This window comes from Vanessa tameamea, unplaced genomic scaffold (genome assembly GCF_037043105.1).
Source record: "Vanessa tameamea isolate UH-Manoa-2023 unplaced genomic scaffold, ilVanTame1 primary haplotype ctg00000038.1, whole genome shotgun sequence".
NCBI classification, from domain to species: Eukaryota; Metazoa; Arthropoda; class Insecta; order Lepidoptera; family Nymphalidae; genus Vanessa; species Vanessa tameamea.
The window spans coordinates 147,501-152,500 of record NW_026974773.1 but is presented as its reverse complement, the minus strand read 5'-3'; the positions used below and the strand labels follow the sequence as shown (position 1 = coordinate 152,500).

Genomic DNA, 5,000 nt, shown 5'->3' with positions numbered 1-5,000 from the left:
AACAAAATATATAATAGAGATATATATATATAATACGGGTTTGGATGTTTGTTTCGGGGTATACAGAGGGGGTTGCGGGGGGGTTGGGGGTTTGGGGGGGGGGGGGGGTTAGGGGTGCGTGTCTGGGGTTTGTTCTCTTATGATATCGGATCAAATATGAGAAACATAAAAAAAAAAAATAAAAAAATTACATTCCGTTCGGACGAGCCGAATGTCATACTCGTCGCCGGGCATATATATGGAGTAGTGACGGTTCGAACGTCGAACATTGAAATTTGATGCGAGACGCGAAGTGACCGATCACAGTAGTACTCTTGTATAACGAAAAATAAAAATTTATTATCGTTTCCTTTCGTCGTCTCGTCGTTGTTGCGTCTCTCTGGCGTCTCGATTCGTCGTATCGCGTTATATTATACTTTACACGTAGTATTACCTATGTACGTACGAATCGTCGCGACCGCTGGGGGGACAACATACAATATTCACTGACACGTGGAAATGATGAAAAGATTCTTTTTTTTTTTTTCGTTCTGTAAAACTGTGCCGACCGACGGACGCACGTAAATCTCTCTGCCTCACATGCGCTTCCTCTTATCGTCGTCGTCGTCGCGCTCTTCTCTACAATCTATCCTCATGGAATAGTGTCGATTCATTGTAGTAGATCTGTGCGACGTCGTGACACGACACATATGAGAAGGAAACGTGTTAGAGACCAGAGTTTTTAAAAGATTCAGTGTATTCGTATAATGTGTATAATTTTGATATTATATCATGAAAACGGTCGTTTCTAAAATTCTTTTTATTTTTCATTTATCATGTACAAAAAATACATAACCCGAGTATCGGTACGATCACTCAAACACCGGGCGTCGATCCCAATGTTTTACGATAATAATCGTTGAACAATACATACGTACACGTCGTGTGCGAAGTGTTATTTTAAAATAAACTCGATCTCGTTTAGAACGTTCGAATTCGTGACCGTGATGTGTCATTATGTGACGACGCCGCCGTCGCCGCCGCCGCCGCCGCCGCCGTCGCGATATATAAATATCGTCTCGATAAATATATAAAGCGCGGGGGAGCGCGCGAACGCGCGCGCGAGCGAGTGTCTCGTTTGAATTATAAAAGAGTCAACCGTTAAAATCTATCGCGTCTAACGCGATTGACGATACGGTAAGACGCTCGTTTCATACTGTGCGTATATGGTACATACATACATGCGTGCATGCATGCATGCGTGCGTGCGTGCGTGCCTCGCGTGTGTGTGTGTATTTTATATGTGAATATGAAACGAGAAGAGAGTTTGACGACTTCAACAAGTCTATGTTAGCTCCCTGGTTGATCCTGCCAGTAGTTATATGCTTGTCTCAAAGATTAAGCCATGCATGTCTCAGTGCAAGCCGTATTAAGGCGATACCGCGAATGGCTCAATATATCAGTTTTGGTTCCTTAGATCTTACTCAGTTACTTGGATAACTGTGGTAATTCTAGAGCTAATACATGCAATCAGAACTCTGACCAGTGATGGGATGAGTGCTTTTATTAGATCAAAACCAATCGACGGAGGGCGTCTCGTCCGAAGTCGTTAATTTTGATGAATCTGGATAACTTTTGCCGATCGCATGGTCCAGTACCGGCGACGCATCTTTCAAATGTCTGCCTTATCAACTTTCGATGGTAGTTTCTGCGACTACCATGGTTGTCACGGGTAACGGGGAATCAGGGTTCGATTCCGGAGAGGGAGCCTGAGAAACGGCTACCACATCCAAGGAAGGCAGCAGGCGCGCAAATTACCCACTCCCGGCACGGGGAGGTAGTGACGAAAAATAACGATACGGGACTCTTTCGAGGCCTCGTAATCGGAATGAGTACACTTTAAATATTTTAACGAGGAACAATTGGAGGGCAAGTCTGGTGCCAGCAGCCGCGGTAATTCCAGCTCCAATAGCGTATACTAAAATTGTTGCGGTTAAAAAGCTCGTAGTTGCATTTGTGCGCCGCGCTGTCGGTGCACCGCATCCGCGGTGATACTGACACGTCTGCGGAGCATATCGTCGGTGAGCCGGCGGTAAAACGCCGGTTCAATATCAAAATCCTATCGCGGTGCTCTTCAGTGAGTGTCGAGATGGGCCGACAATTTTACTTTGAACAAATTAGAGTGCTCAAAGCGGGCTCAAAATGCCGCTTGAATATTTCGTGCATGGAATAATAGAATATGATCTCGGTTCTATTTTGTTGGTTTTCAGAACTCCGAGGTAATGATTAATAGGGATAACTGGGGGCATTCGTATTGCGACGTTAGAGGTGAAATTCTTGGATCGTCGCAAGACGAACATCAGCGAAAGCATTTGCCAAAGGTGTTTTCATCAATCAAGAACGAAAGTTAGAGGTTCGAAGGCGATTAGATACCGCCCTAGTTCTAACCGTAAATATGTCATCTAGCGATCCGCCGACGTTACTACAATGGCTCGGCGGGCAGCTTCCGGGAAACCAAAGATTTTGGACTCCGGGGGGAGTATGGTTGCAAAGCTGAAACTTAAAGGAATTGACGGAAGGGCACCACCAGGAGTGGAGCCTGCGGCTTAATTTGACTCAACACGGGAAATCTCACCAGGCCCGGACACCGGAAGGATTGACAGATTAATAGCTCTTTCTTGATTCGGTGGGTGGTGGTGCATGGCCGTTCTTAGTTGGTGGAGCGATTTGTCTGGTTAATTCCGGTAACGAACGAGACTCTAGCCTGCTAAATAGGCGTCGTCATTTAGGTGTGCTCGATTTCGGTCGAGCAACTCACTGGCGGCGTATTAAAATTCTTCTTAGAGGGACCGGCGGCTTCGAGCCGCACGAGATTGAGCAATAACAGGTCTGTGATGCCCTTAGATGTCCTGGGCCGCACGCGCGCTACACTGAAGGAATCAGCATGTTCTCCCTGGCCTAGAGGCCCGGGCAACCCGTTGAAACTCCTTCGTGCTGGGGATTGGGGTTTGCAATTATCCCCCATAAACGAGGAATTCCTAGTAAGCGCGAGTCATAAGCTCGCGTTGATTACGTCCCTGCCCTTTGTACACACCGCCCGTCGCTACTACCGATTGAATGATTTAGTGAGGTCTTCGGACCGACACGCGGTGGCTTCACGGCCGTCGGCGTTGCTGGGAAGTTGACCAAACTTGATCATTTAGAGGAAGTAAAAGTCGTAACAAGGTTTCCGTAGGGGAACCTGCGGAAGGATCATTAACGTAAATTATCTATCTCGAATGAGTGCGATGATGAACGATAATAAAATTCTAAAACACAAAAATCGACGTTCGGAATGTGTCGTTTCGATGCGAGGACGCGATTCTCTCGTTCTCGAGTCGGAGAGTCGTGTAACGCGTCCTATACTGATATTTTTCGATGTCGATTTCGAGGAAAGTACGATGTGTTAACGCACATCCGTCATCTTCAAATAAAATGTATATTTTTTTTTTTTTGTTTTGTACTTTTTTTTTTTTTTTTATTTTATTTTATTTTTTTTTTTTTTTAATTTTTGAATTTTTCTCTATATACTAAAAAGAAGAGAAAAAAACAAAAAAAAAAAAAAAAAAATAAAAATAAAAAACTAACTAATATCTGCTCTGGCGTATAGAATCGTTCGAGTGATCGTAGAAATTATTAACAAAAAAATTAACAAAACCATTACCCTGGACGGTGGATCACTTGGCTCGCGGGTCGATGAAGAACGCAGTTAACTGCGCGTCATAGTGTGAACTGCAGGACACATTTGAACATCGACATTTCGAACGCACATTGCGGTCCGTGGAGAAACATCCAGGACCACTCCTGTCTGAGGGCCGGCTGTATAAAAATATAAACCACACTGTTCGAACGTTTAATGTCTCGTCTCTTTACGTCTTAACCGAAGTAAAAGACTTTGACGTTCGACTCGAACATATGACGGTATCCGCGTTCGAGATCGTTATTACGTGTTTAAATATAATACTTAATATACGCATTTCGTTCTCGGTCCGTTCAAATATAACAAATACGACGATGTGTATGTATGTTTACGTTTACATGCGTGCGTGTATATATAATTTATATTATGTATATTTTTTATATACGTTCGTGTGTACGTTCACGTCACGGAGTTTCGTTATATGCGACGTCAGAGAGACTGAGAGCGTCGCTCGTCGCCAGACGAGGAGCGCCCATCTCCGACCTTTCGATCGTTTCATTGAGTTGTTCTCGATAATTCGAAGAGGGGGTAATCGGAGTTTAGGTGATCTCTTCGTCTCGAGATGAGTATGTGCGTTTCTTTCGTTTATTTTCTAATGTCAAAATTTCGAATACAAAAGCTCCGCGATCGTTACGAACGTTTGTATACGAGTGTACATAAAGCGCGCGCGCGCGCATAGTTTACGTGATGACATCGAAACATTCGTATATCGAGTAGGCGGACTCGACGTCCGAAGAGCGCGTCGACGCCGACGTCGGAACGACCGGAATGAAAATTCTCTCTCGTCTCGACGAAAGCGGCGCCGTCGCGTTGACGGATATCGCGTCTGCCTCGTTTTTTTTATCGTTGGCCTCAGATCAGGGAGGATCACCCGCCGAATTTAAGCATATTAGTAAGCGGAGGAAAAGAAACTAACCAGGATTTCCTTAGTAGCGGCGAGCGAACAGGAAATAGCCCAGCACTGAATCCCGCGGTTGTAACGATCGCGGGAGATGTGGTGTTCGGGAGGTATCGCTTTCTCGTCGTCGCCACTCCTGTCCAAGTTCGTCTTGAACGGGGCCGTTTTCCCGTAGAGGGTGCCAGGCCCGTAGCGACGGAGCGAGACGGCGAGAGGTACGCTCCTCAGAGTCGGGTTGCTTGAGAGTGCAGCCCTAAGTGGGTGGTAAACTCCATCTAAGGCTAAATATTACCGCGAGACCGATAGCGAACAAGTACCGTGAGGGAAAGTTGAAAAGAACTTTGAAGAGAGAGTTCAAGAGTACGTGAAACCGTTCAGGGGTAA

At 45.4% G+C, this 5,000-nt stretch overlaps 3 non-coding genes across 3 annotated transcripts in view; all 3 read left to right on the top strand.

Moving 5' to 3' along the window:
- The first annotated feature begins 1,334 nt into the window (after nt 1–1,334).
- Nucleotides 1,335–3,237, top strand: LOC135194720 (small subunit ribosomal RNA). The gene has a single exon (XR_010309945.1). It is a non-coding gene; the product is annotated as a small subunit ribosomal RNA (ribosomal RNA).
- Nucleotides 3,238–3,679: 442 nt separating this feature from the next.
- On the top strand, nt 3,680–3,836 carry LOC135194699 (5.8S ribosomal RNA). Its single transcript, XR_010309925.1, has one exon. It is a non-coding gene; the product is annotated as a 5.8S ribosomal RNA (ribosomal RNA).
- Nucleotides 3,837–4,565: 729 nt separating this feature from the next.
- The window catches only part of LOC135194682 (large subunit ribosomal RNA), a 3,975-nt gene continuing 3,540 nt past the window's right edge, over nt 4,566–5,000 (top strand). Inside the window, exon 1 of the ribosomal RNA XR_010309908.1 lies at nt 4,566–5,000. This exon is cut by the window's right edge and continues 3,540 nt beyond it. This is a non-coding gene — a ribosomal RNA (large subunit ribosomal RNA).